We start from the raw sequence: 13,565 nt of genomic DNA, 5'->3' as shown, positions 1-13,565 counted from the left end.
CATGAGTTTTTAATAACTGGGCTTTTCATGACAGAGACTTTTTCTACGAAAGAAGCTCTATTTGTGAGTGTATTGCATGTTCCCCATGCTGGTGGATTTATTTACAAAATCATCAGCTTTAACACTTTGAGCATGAGCTCATCATATTCTTTCATTCAGTTCTATGCACTTTTCATCCAACTCCTTTAGGTAGAAGTGAGTGTTGGTCTGATCCGTGCTGAGGATTTTAACATGCTGCTTCTGGTTAACTGGCCTGCAACCCACAGTGTTTTCCATGCTGATTCAAGGAGCAGCCCAGCAGGATCTGTGAAGTTGCCGTAGACTAAAATAGAAAATTTAGTGCATAAACACTGGATAACTCTTGCCATCTTCTAGTTCAGGGGTCGGCAGCCTTTAACACCCAAGAGCCATTTGGACCTGTTTTCTATGGAAAAGAAAACACTTGGAGCCGCAAATACTTTTTGACATTTAAAATGAAGATTGTATATATATTGTGGAGAAATGGCTCCCCCCTCCCTTTTCTTTTTCTTTCTTCCCCTCCTCCCATCAGGTATCATAGACTTGGGTGACTTGGAAATTCCAGAGAAACATCAGGAAATGCTACCTGACCTAGGGGGAAATGATAGCCTGACCTGGTCAAAGGAGGGTGGGGACTGGGATCTGATAAATTGCTGGAGTGAAGGGGCGAGGCTCTCTTTTCTCTTTCCTTCTGCTGGAGTACAAACCTCATGCCTGAGCTATGGAAGGAAGCAGCCATTTTCTGGGCCATGTGTTCAATCAGGTAATGTGAGCTCTTTGGAAATTGCAACATTTTAAGCTTTAAGGACCTACCCTGCTTTCTGCCATCTACTAGCTAGGGTACGTATAAGTGATAGGGGACGGGGATTTGCGTTTATATCGCCTTTGCTTTGGAAACCCTTGCTAAATCCAGTGCTGTGCAAAAACATATGGTAATCACTTTCTTTTTTAATAAATACTTTTTAAACCTTAGATGTGAAGGACAGTTCTCTGTACCATGTATGCCCTACTGTCTTCAACATGCTATTTAAACAGGAGATAGAGGAAGGCTGAGCAGCTTTTCCTCCAGGACCTCAAATCTACCCTTTGGAACCCAGGAGAGGGGAACCAAGGGGGAAACTGAGGCAGAGGCCTCATGCAGTTGGAAAGGAAGCTGGGAAATCCTGATCTTCCCCAGCGGGCAGTCCTCAAATGATCAGGTGGTGGCAGCAGATTACCCAGTGAGAAAACTATCCTTCCCCAGGAAAAGTTGGCAACTCCTGGGGGTGTGCAGAGTGCAAAATAGAGCCTGCCAGCCAAAAGCAAGCCTGTTTTGCCACATATATATATTTTATCTTTTACGCTTTGTATAAACAAATATAGAGTGTTGCTTATGAAATCCAACAAGTGCTACAGACGTGTGAAACAGGCGGTGCAAAAGAGACCCCTTTTATAACAGATGGCTCAGTAGCGGCAACTACATACCTGCTGTCACTTCCACCGTTCCTTGCAATTGGCCCTGACCAAGCTGGCTCCACCAGTCTTCTCGGCCCGTGTCAGACCAACCCTTAACAGGCATAAAGCCTTACCCCCTTCCGCCTCAATCACCACCTTCGCCTGTTGGGGAAAAATGTGCCACTGGGGCTTTTTGGCGCAGGCATGAGCTCCTCCTATGCCTCCTATAAGCTCTACTTGGCTCGCTTTCCCTCCCCCCTCGCTCTATTCCCCTCCCCTATTTTCTAATTCTCCTCGCTATCTCCTCTGTGCATTCTGGTACTTGTACTTCCAATTTTAAAAGTCCCTTTCCAGGCAGCGGTAAAAAGGTGAATGAACACCTTTGTTACCCAGAAAGCCCCACATCGCCATTTCTCTGTTTCTATAGAATTGGTGTGAAAATTACATCAGTGTTTCTGATAGAGAGGCTAAAAAGCAGGCGGCCCCTTGTGCGTAAGGGACCAATAGAGGGCAAGGAAGGCGGAAAAGAGGTGGGGTTTGAGCTGTCAGTCACCATTCAGATCTTGGGGGGAGGGGGAGTTAACAGCTCAGAGCAGTCACCGTTGTCACTGGGGTTTGGGCGGGAGGGACTGACCCTTGCCATTGTAGGGTGGGAGCTGCTGCCACCTGTCTTCTGCACTTGGTAGCAAAGCCCCGAGGAAGAGCTTCTCCGCCTCCATGGCTGGTGGGCTCCTCGGTGGAGGCTGGAGGAGGGAGGCCAGAAGGAGCCGCAGTACAAGGATGAAAGAGCCGCATGCGGCTCCAGAGCAGCGGGTCGCAGACCCCTGTTCTAATTTAATATTATGATGCTTAAATTCTCATAAAATGAGCTGTTGTTTAAAAGCAGGGAAACAGGAAACCAATTCTGATTTGGATTGAGCATAGGAGGAAGAGTTATCACTTCCCTCCTGTGCCATTTCCCAATCTTAAATGGCCCATAGAGCTGCTTGTTTGCAGAACCAGGGATATAGATGTAGTAGTGTGTTTGTTCCAGTGGAGCAAACAGGTACAAGATGTCAGTAAAACAAGCTTATCCCCAATTTCAATCTTAGGTCAGGGCCCCATATTACCATTTAAAGGATAATAAATGCTGCGTAAGAGCTCCATTCATCAAAGTAGTATCGTGCTTGGTTTGGCCTTAAATAGTAGTCTCTTAGATGGATTCCTGGCTGCATTTGCTTGATTAAGCCCACTGAATACCTGTACCTTTCATGTTAACCTATGAGCAAGTGCACTAGGTCCATGAACTTTCAATCAGAAGTAGTAACCTTGGGCTGGCTTTGTTTTTGTCAGCCTGGCCTTAGTTCTGGTGAATCCCACAAGAAAACACAATTTATACTATTCTAGATTATTTCTTTTGCAAAGATTCATATTGCTATACTCGGGAAAAAATAATGGAAGCAGCATAGCGAACTGGACATTTGTTAAAAAAGAAAAAGCAGAAATCAAAAGAGTGGGTATTGTTACTTAGTAATAGAAACTCAGAGGTTATATTTTTGCCAGTTTGAACAGTATTTCAAAGTAAGTAGTACATAACCAGTAAAACTGAACAGTAAACAGTAAAAAGAAGGTATCAAAGCTACGTAATTCTAAATACAATACATTTTATTTCTTAATGTATGACAGAAATAGATTAGATTCCGTACCAGTATCTAATACATTTTTAGCACAACAAACGTAGACTGCTTTCAAAACAGCCACTATTGCAGCAATCGTTTTTGAGCTGCATCTGTATAGACCTTTGCTGCTTGCTCCACATATCTCCTTTGGACATTGCCTGAACAAATTCTCCCTTTCTGGCTTCTGGCTTGCGGATGCCGTTTTCACTGTCTGAGGTGCTTAAATCAAGTGAAACATATGGGTGGCTTTCTTGACCTGTTGAATGGAAATAACACAGCTTGAGAGGACATGCAAACTATAATAAGCCTAATTTATTTATTTTAATGTTCATGTATTAATTTAGCCTCTTTAATAATTACCAGATATTCTGGCAGCCTAACTCTTAAGTGTATTTCCTTGAAACTGTTGCATGAGTTTCATTTGCACTTGCTTTCAAAGAAATATATTTCAGGATTAAAGCTTTCCCCCCCGATAAGGATATCCAATTATGATGTCTGTTTAAGGAGAGAAAACAAGAATGATCTAATCCTTCTCAGATTGTTGTCACTAATCAAGTTGGGAATTGTAGGTCCAAAATCACTTGTCACTTCAATAGCAGAATATGTTTTCAAAAAAGTTTGTTTTTTAAAAAAAAACAGACCCAAGTTACAGTGCTAAGATCTGCTAGTACAGTTATATATTTAGCTCCCTATGATCCTACTGCTAGATTTGAATCCTGTAGCAACGTAGAGACCAACATGTTTTTAAGGGAGCTTTGACTCTTGAAAGTTTATACCCTGAAAATCTTGTTGGTCCCTAAGGTACTACTGGATTCAAGTCTAGCTGTTCTACTGCAGACCAACATGGCTTTTCTCTGAAACTATGATCCTGTGGTTCTGAGAACTATGCATTAACTTGTACTAAACAAAAATTAAATAGAATTGAAACATACATTTCTATTTATTTACATTTATTATCCACCCTTTACCACAGTCTCCGTCATATATGACACATGTCATTGATTATTGACTGAATGAGTGTTTAGCCAGCAAAAAGAGTAGAGCATTTGGACATGGTATAATTCAAACTCTTACCCAAGAAGCCTTCTTCATGGTCAGTAAGATGCCTTCTCCAGCGAGATCCTCCACAAATAAAAACAAGTGTTCTGCTCAACTGTTTTCCACAAAGCTTAACAAATCTGTCACTTTTAACTTCAGAGATAGCCATGAAGAAAGAGAGTAAAAGCAAACTTAGCAATATTCCCTTCATTGTTCAGAAATTTTCCTGAAGGGAAGGAACAGGAAAGGGGAAAAAAGCTGCTGATACCAGAACCTAAGAACTGTGATCTATTTATTCAGAATGCTCATCTCTTCTGTTAGTCACATGACAGTGGTCAAATGATTGTTAAATATTTTCTCATGCATTTTAAGAGCTTTAGGATTTGTGCTTGGATTGTTCTAAGACAGTAATTAAGGTTATAGTTGGCTAGCTTTGTTGGCCAACAGTAACAATATGCACAGTAGCTCAGCATATTTATAGAACTCCACACCTTAAGTCAATAACTGCAAATGTGGAATTGATACCAAAAAAAGATTTATTGCATGTTTTAGTCATTACAGTGGTCCATGGATTGTACATCACAAGGAGGAAACCCGCAAACCCTCATCAAGTATATTTGAAGGAAATCCTGCCCATTTTGATTTTAATGAGGACTTTGATCCAGAGTGAGACTTGTTTTGATCCCATCGACACTTCTTCAAAGGCCGTTATAATTTTTTCATGAAATTTATCATTGCATGCTTTAAGAATTTGGTCACTGTCTATTCAACAATTAAAAATAGGTAAGAGATTCCTGGTTTTGTTATATTAGTTTTTTATATGTTTGCAATTGGAGATGGCCTCTGCTAAAAGTAATTAAAGAAAACAATTTTCAGTGCTGAAGAAGCACCAGATATCTGATTCTGAACCAATCCATAAAGTGTGGATCAATTGATCCACAAAATGGAAGATTTTGGCAGATAGGGGAGATTTCTCTACAACCTGAGGGAAGTTCTAGGTCTTCCAAGAGGCTTTCAAGGTTTGGTTTCAATAACTTGAAGGCCAAAACAGCCCTGGAAAATGTCCTATCCTCTTTTCCCTATCATGTCCCCTAAAGGAAGAAGACAGTTGGGGACAAGCCTAGCAGTCACCCTGGGAGACTAGACCTGGCAGCAATGGCAACTGTAGAACTGGGCCCAGTGGCAGTGGTCACTTTTTGCCTGGTGATGCCTTCCCACACACATTGCTGGGCCTGACCTGGTTCTTCCCAGCAAAAAAGCCACCACTACATAAGTGCACACTGCCCTGCCTGGAAGCTGCAGCACAACTGAGCAGTGGCGTTCCCAGGCAAACTGGCGCCCTGGGCAAAATCTTAGTTTGATGCCCCCCCCCCCCCATGGGCAGAGCAGCCCGGCCACGGCACTCACCCTTTCCAGACGGCTCACAAATTCCAAAGGGGGGACGCGCACTCCGCGTTCCCAAGAACTACCCACCCCCCTTCTTCCTCCCATCCAGCCGCACTTTCCAGGGGGGTGGCCATCTAGGTGCCCCACACGAGGGAGAGGGGAAAGGCAACAGCATCCCCCTCCCATGCAGCCCCTCCACAAGCAGGTGCGTGGCACGGCAGGGGGGACGGGGAACGGAAGGGCTGCTCTGCCCCTCCGGAGAAACCTCAAACCTCTTGCAACCACCAGGGGCTGCCCCACTGGATTGGATTGACAGGGATTATATACGCAATGAGGAATGGGTAGGCACATCCCTCAAGACCTGGCCCCCTCCCAAGCTTTGGACACAACTGCCCCGGGGCTTGATCTTGCCGCCCAGCCCAACGTCTCCCTAGCACTGGTGGCAGGCGGCGGACGGGCGAGTGAGTGTGCCTTGCCCGGGAAGGGGGCCCTGGCTGTCGGCCTGCTTAGCGGCTTCTTCTGGGGGGGCGGGGTCAAGCACAATGGGAGGGGGCGGCTCTGGGACCAGACAGGCAGCAGTCGCCGCCAGAAGCCAAATACAGCCCTCTCCGCCCGCCTGCTGAGTTGCAGCCCAAGGCAAGAGCTCCACCTGTCGCCCATCCCCCGCCCCAGAGGCGGCGGCGGCGGCGGCCCTGGCTCTTGGAGGTGCACGAGCCCTGCGGGAGGCTGGTCAAGATTTCTCTCCAGCTGATGAGGGTTGATGAGCCACCGCCGACCCCCCCCCCCAGCCCTTCAAGTGGCCCGTGAGGAGCAGAGGAGGGCTCTGGCACACTCCCTTCGCAGCACCAGGCTCTGCTGCCCGTCCACTCCAGTCTCCGGCACGTTGGAGCCTGGACCAGCCCGACTCCTGTCTCCTTCCCTTTCTCCCTCTCCCGCACACATGCGCGCAGGCATGGGCTCTCCCAGGCCAGACCGCTGCGGCTTTTCCAAGCCAGTCCCCGGGGAGCTGCGCGTGCGGGGGGCGAGAAGGGATGCCCTCTGCGTGGTCCTAATGCGCTGCCTTGTGGGCCAAGGGGGCCGGCCGCGCGGAACTGCGGAGGCGGAACTAGCTCTCCCCCGTCCTGAGTCTGACTGCAGGCAGCAGGCTGCTCGGGTGGCTTGTGGGCCGGGCGGCAGGCGGCCACCGTGCAGAGTGGGCGGGGCTGATCAAACATTGTGTCGCCCATCACATGACATATAATTTCTACGCCCAAGGCAGCTGCCCATTCTGCCCAATGGGCGGTCCGCCTCTGCAACTGAGCCTTGTTTTGTCCAGTGGTGGTGGCCGCAACTGCACATTTTGGCTCAGCACACCAGTGGCTAGGCGGTCCGCCTCTGCAACTGAGCCTTGTTTTGTCCAGTGGTGGTGGCCGCAACTGCACATTTTGGCTCAGCACACCAGTGGCTACCACTGTGCAACTGGAAAACATGTCACTCAGGGACAGGCTGTTGGAGGGAGAGAAGGAGGAATGCTGCAAATAGGGGACAGATAAAAGAAGGTTGGTTATAGAATTTGAGGGGGTAAACTGGGAATGTTGTCATATCAGGATGACACTCTAGGATTTACTCCAGCTCGATGGTTAATCCATAGAATTTTGGATAAATCCTAGACTGTCTCTCTGATGCAATGGTTTCTCTTCCAGTTGTACAATCCCAAATTCCACCCCCACCCCCATTTCACCCCTTCTGCCCTGTTGAGACACATTGGAGTATAGAGGTCCAGGCCAGAAGGTCTCACAGTACAGTGGGAAACTGGGTCATCTTAGTCAGCTGGTGGATGGGAAGGAAATAGGAAAAGGGGAGAGGCTATGGGGCCTGTCAGGGAAGGGAATGGAATGGAAAGGAAAGAACAAATACTGGGAGGGGGACACACAGGAGAAAACGAGATGCCCACCCCTGCAGGTTCCTTACTTGGTTTCTTATATTCACAGAGAGGAATGCCCTTTTCCTGTCCTGCTGTGTCCCAGCAGCCTTTGATTCAACTTGAGGAAAAAAGGAAAAGGAAGGGCTGTTTTGTGTCTAGATCAGCATTGTCTAACATTAGCAAGTTTGTAGCACTTTGTATATTGCATTTTATGGCTGTAAGATGCAGATTCAGGCCCTTTTCACCCATGCCTTGAAAAAAACCATATTTTCTCTTCCTCTCCCCCACCTTTTTCCTACTGAACATTCAACCCAATCTATGAGCTCTAGAGAAGTTGCACATTTTTACATTGCATTGGTTGGTTCTAATGAAAGGTATTATATTTCTGAGATATATTTCTGAGGTCCCTTCCGCACATGGAGAATAATGCGCTTTCAATCCACTTCCACAATTGTTTGCAAGTGGATTTTGCTATTCCACACAGTAAAACCCAGCTGCAAAGTGCATTGAAAGTGGATTGAAAGTGCATTATTCTGTATGTGTGGAAGGGGCCTGAGATATTTTTGCTGACCAACATGTCTACTACTTATCTAGTCTTTCAGATATTTCTGGAATTTTTCATTTGCTCCTAGATGAAGTCTGTGTAGGCAAAGAACTGCAAGAGACCATATATCTATAAACAAACCCAAAGAAAGGGTGAGAATCACTACACTTTTAGCACTGATTTTAAATGTTAACTAATACATGCCTTTGTGAACAATCAACATGTTCACATGGCCCATCTGAAAATACTTCAGTCTGGAAACTGCAGTGAAAGCAGATCTTTCTACAAGCCTGAGAAAAATACGCCCCCGCCCCCCGATGATAGAAGAAGAGGAGGAGGAGGAATTTGGATTTGTACTCTGCCTTTCTCTCCTGTAAGGAGACTCAAGGTGGCTTACAAACTCCTTTCCCTTCCTCTCCCCACAACAGACACCTTGTGAGGTAGGCGAGGCTGAGAGAGTTCTGGATTAATTTTGACTAGACCAAGGAGACCCAGCAGGAATGTAGGAGCAGGGGAAACAAATCCATTTCACCAAATAAGAGCCCATTGCTCATGTGGAGAATCAAACCTGGTGCTCCAGATTAGACTCCAAACTGCTCTTAACCACTACACCATGCTGTCTCTAATAGAAGCAGTGGCTGTAGCTTTAGAAGCAGTGGCTATAGCTTTAAGAAACAAATGTCTTTAGTATAGGGCTGCCATTCCACCACTGCCAGTGGATGCTTCCCTTCTACCACTCAGCTGACCAGCAGGTTGAAAAAAAAGTGAGAAGATATCAGTACCATTAACTTTATGCTTACACCTTAGAGTTTTGCCCAAATGCCAGAGTGATGCACTAGCATCATTTCTGGGTTCACAGGAAGTGAGTCAGTGCATTCCTGGAGATCTCACTACTGCCGTTTCTACACAGCACAATTACACCGGGTTACAATCGGTATCTTACAGTTCTTAAAACTGACATGATGTCAGGTGCGGAGATCAGGGGGCAGGTGGCAGGGCAGGGAGATCAGGTGGCTGGGCAGAAAAAATAAACTGGTTCTGCTCCCGTGGTGTTTGCATGGTAGTGGGTTCAACGTAGGTTTTTTTTTTAAAAAAAAGAATCACCAAATTGGCGATTTTTGAAAATCCTGGAATGGGAAATATCACAGGACAAACCCTCTTTAGGACTGGGAACCATGCGAACTTCTTGTCCAAACCAGGATATTTGCCTTGCTCAACCCAGGATATTTGAAATGTGCAGAAATGATCTGCATCTCAGGCAAGGGTCCCCACCACCAATAATATAGTTGAAGATAGGGTTCAAACAAAAAGTAGGTTAGCTGGGTGTGGGAGGAAAAAAGAAAACTGGAACAGAGGAGAGGTTACTGTACCTTTCAGGAAAGAGAAAAATGAAATATCTGAGAAGAAAATAAGCAAATATCTATTTGTACTCATCAAATTAAAGTGCAGATCATTTTGTCCCATTTTTAGCTAATGATTAAACTCACCCTTCCCTTTAATGGATGCTATCTTCAGAAATATATAGGAAATAGCTCTGTCATGTTTCATAAAAATGTCTAAAATGCATATAGAGAGACCTTTTAATGCACCACTTCATGGTCTATAATGATCTATAATTTTAATGGCTGCTCTTAACTGTCTATAATTTTGAAGTGCTTAAGTGTACAGCACTTGCTGCTAAGGTATTAAGCCAATTCATTATTTCTGTCCTCGTAAAACAATAACGTTCATACTCAACAACTGTGTGTCATTACACAGTGCTTAGATCTGTGATGGGTTTGAGGTGGTCATGGAACAGTGTTAGAGCCAGTAAGGATGGCTTAATCCATTAGTTTTACTCAAAGTTTAATTGGTTGTTGTGGGTTTTCTGGGCTGCGTGGCTGTGATCTGGTAGATCTTGTTCCTAACGTTTTGTCTGCATCTGTGGCTGGCATCTTAAGAGGTGTATCACAGAGAAAAGTCTGTTTCACTGTGTCTAGTGAGAAGGGACTGTGTCTAGTGAGAAGGGAAAGTTTAGTGGGGTATATTGTCCATGTCCCAGGGTGGGGAACCAATCAGTAAGGGTTTGGGTGGAACTTGCTATGCAAACGTGTGGTTGGATGCATTGTATTGAAGGTGGGGTTATCAGTCCATTTTTAAGTACCCCACCCACAATGGAGGAACTGGGTTTGATTCCCAGCTCTGCCACTTGAGCTGTGGAGGCTTATCTGGGGAATTCAGATTAGCCTGTGCACTCCCACACACGCCAGCTGGGTGACCTTGGGCTAGTCACAGCTTTTCGGAGCTCTCAACCCCACCTACCTCACAGGGTGTTTGTTGTGAGGGGGGAAGGGCAAGGAGATTGTCAGCCCCTTTGAGTCTCCTACAGGAGAGAAAGGGGGGATATAAATCCGAACTCTTCTTCTTCTTCTCTTCTGTATACTGAGTTGGTGAGGGAATAAGTCTTGCTCCACTGGCTGTTCAGCTGGCTGAGCCTATTTCCATTTGGGCTATGAGAGCCAATGCCTAGCCTCTGAGGAGTTGCCGCCTCACAAATCTGTCTAATCTACAAAGAGGCAGAGCATTGGGAGAAGAAGAGAAGAGTTGGATTTATACCCTGCTTTTCTCTCCTGTAATGAATCTCAAAGCAGTGTACAAATTGCTTTCCTTCCTTTTCTCACAACAGACACTTCTGAGACAGGTGGGGCTGAGAGAGTTCTGTGAGAACTGTGAATTAAGGCTGGAATATGTAGATATTTAGTTATAGGTTTGCATAATGTGGTCTCTCCATGAGATCTGGAGACACATGGGCCCTTGGCTACAGCATAATGATTTAACCGCATAGTGATTGGCGACATGAAGAATAGTAGACCAGTCAATTTTTTATGGCTCTCGTTGTCTATAAACCTCCACATCAGGTATGTTCTGCTTTGCTGTCATTACTAAAAAATGTCTTGACTTTAGGGATTAAAAAGAAGGTGAATTCCCTGAACATGGAGGAAAATACTTAGCCTTGTGGCTGATTCTTTACCCCCATCTTAATGGATCTTGTTGTTAGGATCAGGGTCAGCACCTTACTTTGAATATACTGTGGTGTGTTCAGTGCTGGGGACTTTCAATTCAGTTTTGTTATTTGCATTAACCCTTCATGAAACATCCTTTTTAAAAGACACCAGTTTAAAGAGCAGTATATACCAGATTACATAAATTAGTTCTTAGTACAAGGGGTTGCAATAGCAACCAAACTTATTTCTTAACTTTTCTTCTGTTTTAGCAAATCAAGTTGTTCTATGGGCTGCAAAAGCATCTAACAGAATGTGTGTGGAAGTAATAACAATATGGGCTGATGGACTTCCCTGAGGGGTGGGAAGGGGTCATCCTCAACATCTGCCCACTTCTCTGACTCCTTCTTCATGAGAATTTTACAGCAATAGAAAACTTTCTTGGGGTTGAAAGGAGTGCAGATGGGGGTGGGCAGGAAGCAGGAAAGATCTATGATCCAACCCTGATGATGATGATGATGATGATAAACTGCCAATCTTGATCCCTTGTTATGGCAAGGAAGAAAACAGAGGAAAGCTCAAAAGAAGAAATGGTGTCAAGTTTCTAAGGTGGCAGATTCCAACAGGCTACTCATGACCTAATAGTAGCTAGTGTGAAAAGGTCTTGTCTAGCTTTTTTAAAAAAGCTTTCATTTTATAGTGTGTTGCTTAGCTGATAATCTTCATTTCTTGTGCTCTTTCTCATCTATTTTCTAGAGCAAAACAAACTTGGGCTGGTTCCACAAGGGAAGCTTGAAGAGCAGCCCCGGCTTTGAAAGCAGCAGTAAATGGGATAGAGGTAGGCAGAGGCCATGTATGCACATGTGCCACTCACTGCTGGTACCACCCCTTCCTCACCTCCTTTCTCATCACTTTGGCACAGAAGTTCGGACCTGACAAGAATCTAGATGCCCCCCCCCCCCCCACAGCCCAGCAATCCTCTATCTACAGATGTTGTGACTGTCACAGTCCTGCTCTGGGTTACATGCATTTTGCATACTTGCTGAACCCCAAAACAAATACCTCTTTGTACCACTTCCCAAAGATAAAAAGTCCAGCATGTCAAATAACCAATGTTTTGGGATACCCTAAGACTTGCCTGTGAAAAAGTACAAAGGGCAACAGAAAAAGTACAAAGGCCAACAGCTCCCTCACAGATGCATTTTCTTAGTGTGTAAAAGTAGTGGGTGGAATTTCAGGCACAGGCTGCTTTCTTGAGCAGGAAAGAAGCTTTATTACAAAGATTAAAATAAAGCACATACATGTATATAGCTATCATAGGGGAATACAGTGATGTAACAGGCCTAAATGGTGCCAGGGGGCATGACTGCCCCCCCACGCCCCCCAACCTGGCTCCCAACCCCCCCTGCCTGGATTCCCGTCCCCCCGTGCCCCACTAATGGGAACCAGCTGTGGAGGGCAGGGCTCAGGGGAAGGCAGAAGCCGGCCTGTAGGGAACCCGGGTGGGGCACCGCAGCAGGCGGCCCAGGCAGGCGCCCTGCTGCCCACCATGGAGCCCTGCCCCTGACCTCCCTGCAGGCCGACTCTTTCTCTCCCCAGGGCCTGCAGAGGGCAGAAGCTGGCATGTGGCCCAGGTAGGAGAGCGGGACACTGTGGCAGGTGGCCCAGGCTGGCGGCATTGCGGCTTCCCATCACAAAGCCCCACCCTCAATCTCCCTGCAGGCTGGCTCCTGCTCTCCCCAGGGCCTGGGGAGGGCAGAAGCCGGCCTGCAGGGAGTCCGGGAGGGGGGAGTCACCATCACGTCTGCAGACATGGGATACCCCATGTTCCCATTAGCAGTACGCCACTGTGGGAATACAGATCTAAGGTAATAAAGGACAACAAACTAATTTCATTGCATTACAAGATAGTTACCTAGATGGAACAAACATATCCCCATCCAGCCTGCTACAGAGGAAGACAAGAATTCCCTGGTCTCTGCACTGAAATGAAGTGTTAGAACTCAAAACAAAGGAAGATGACATCTTTTAAATACTCCTGCCTGCTTAGGTGAAAGCCTCCCCCTTCACCCAATCCAGAGTTCGGAATCCTGTCCTTTATGGAAGCTCTCTCTCTCTCTCTCCCTCCGTCCCTCCCTGATCAAGTTTTATGATGCTCATCCATCCAATCCCTTTGGCAGGTGGGCCCAAATGGTCTGATTTTCCCACTAAACCTAAATTGCTGTTTTTCCGACTCATCTCTCTTGGGAAAATAACTAGTTGCCATGGGTTCAAGGACCCCAATCGTAATAGTGACCTTTCCCCAAACATCATGATGGTGGCTTTGATGGATTCTGCACAGCATAATAATAACGAGCTGCGTTTGTAATTTTTTAATCAAGGTCCACGTTATTCCATTTTTGTCCTTTGCATGGGTGCCTGTTTTCTGTAAAGGCAGTGAGTTGAGCGGGGGGAATCCATTTTCTTTCTGCACCTTCTCACGAATCCGCTTTGCAAGCGCAAACATCTTGTTTTTCCTGCATTGTGATTGGCTGTTCCATCACCACAGCCTCCCTTCTGCCCATTCCAGCCCTCTGCTAAGAGAAAGGTTTCAATTGGTGGAG

At 46.0% G+C, this 13,565-nt stretch overlaps 1 protein-coding gene across 1 annotated transcript in view; it reads right to left on the bottom strand.

The window, feature by feature from the left end:
• Positions 1–3,317: 3,317 nt before the first annotated feature.
• DNAI4 (dynein axonemal intermediate chain 4) overlaps positions 3,318–13,565 on the bottom strand; it is a 66,913-nt gene continuing 56,665 nt past the window's right edge. Inside the window, exons 19-20 of the transcript XR_007244686.1 lie at positions 11,116–11,118; positions 3,318–3,329 (exon numbers count right to left, since the gene is read on the bottom strand). The gene's annotated coding sequence lies outside the window, so the exon portion shown is untranslated. The remainder of the gene's footprint in view (positions 3,330–11,115; positions 11,119–13,565) is intronic.

Source organism: Sphaerodactylus townsendi, linkage group LG05, assembly GCF_021028975.2.
Source record: "Sphaerodactylus townsendi isolate TG3544 linkage group LG05, MPM_Stown_v2.3, whole genome shotgun sequence".
Classification (NCBI taxonomy): Eukaryota; Metazoa; Chordata; class Lepidosauria; order Squamata; family Sphaerodactylidae; genus Sphaerodactylus; species Sphaerodactylus townsendi.
The sequence above is the reverse complement of the archived record's forward strand: the minus strand, read 5'-3'. Positions and strand labels throughout refer to the sequence as shown.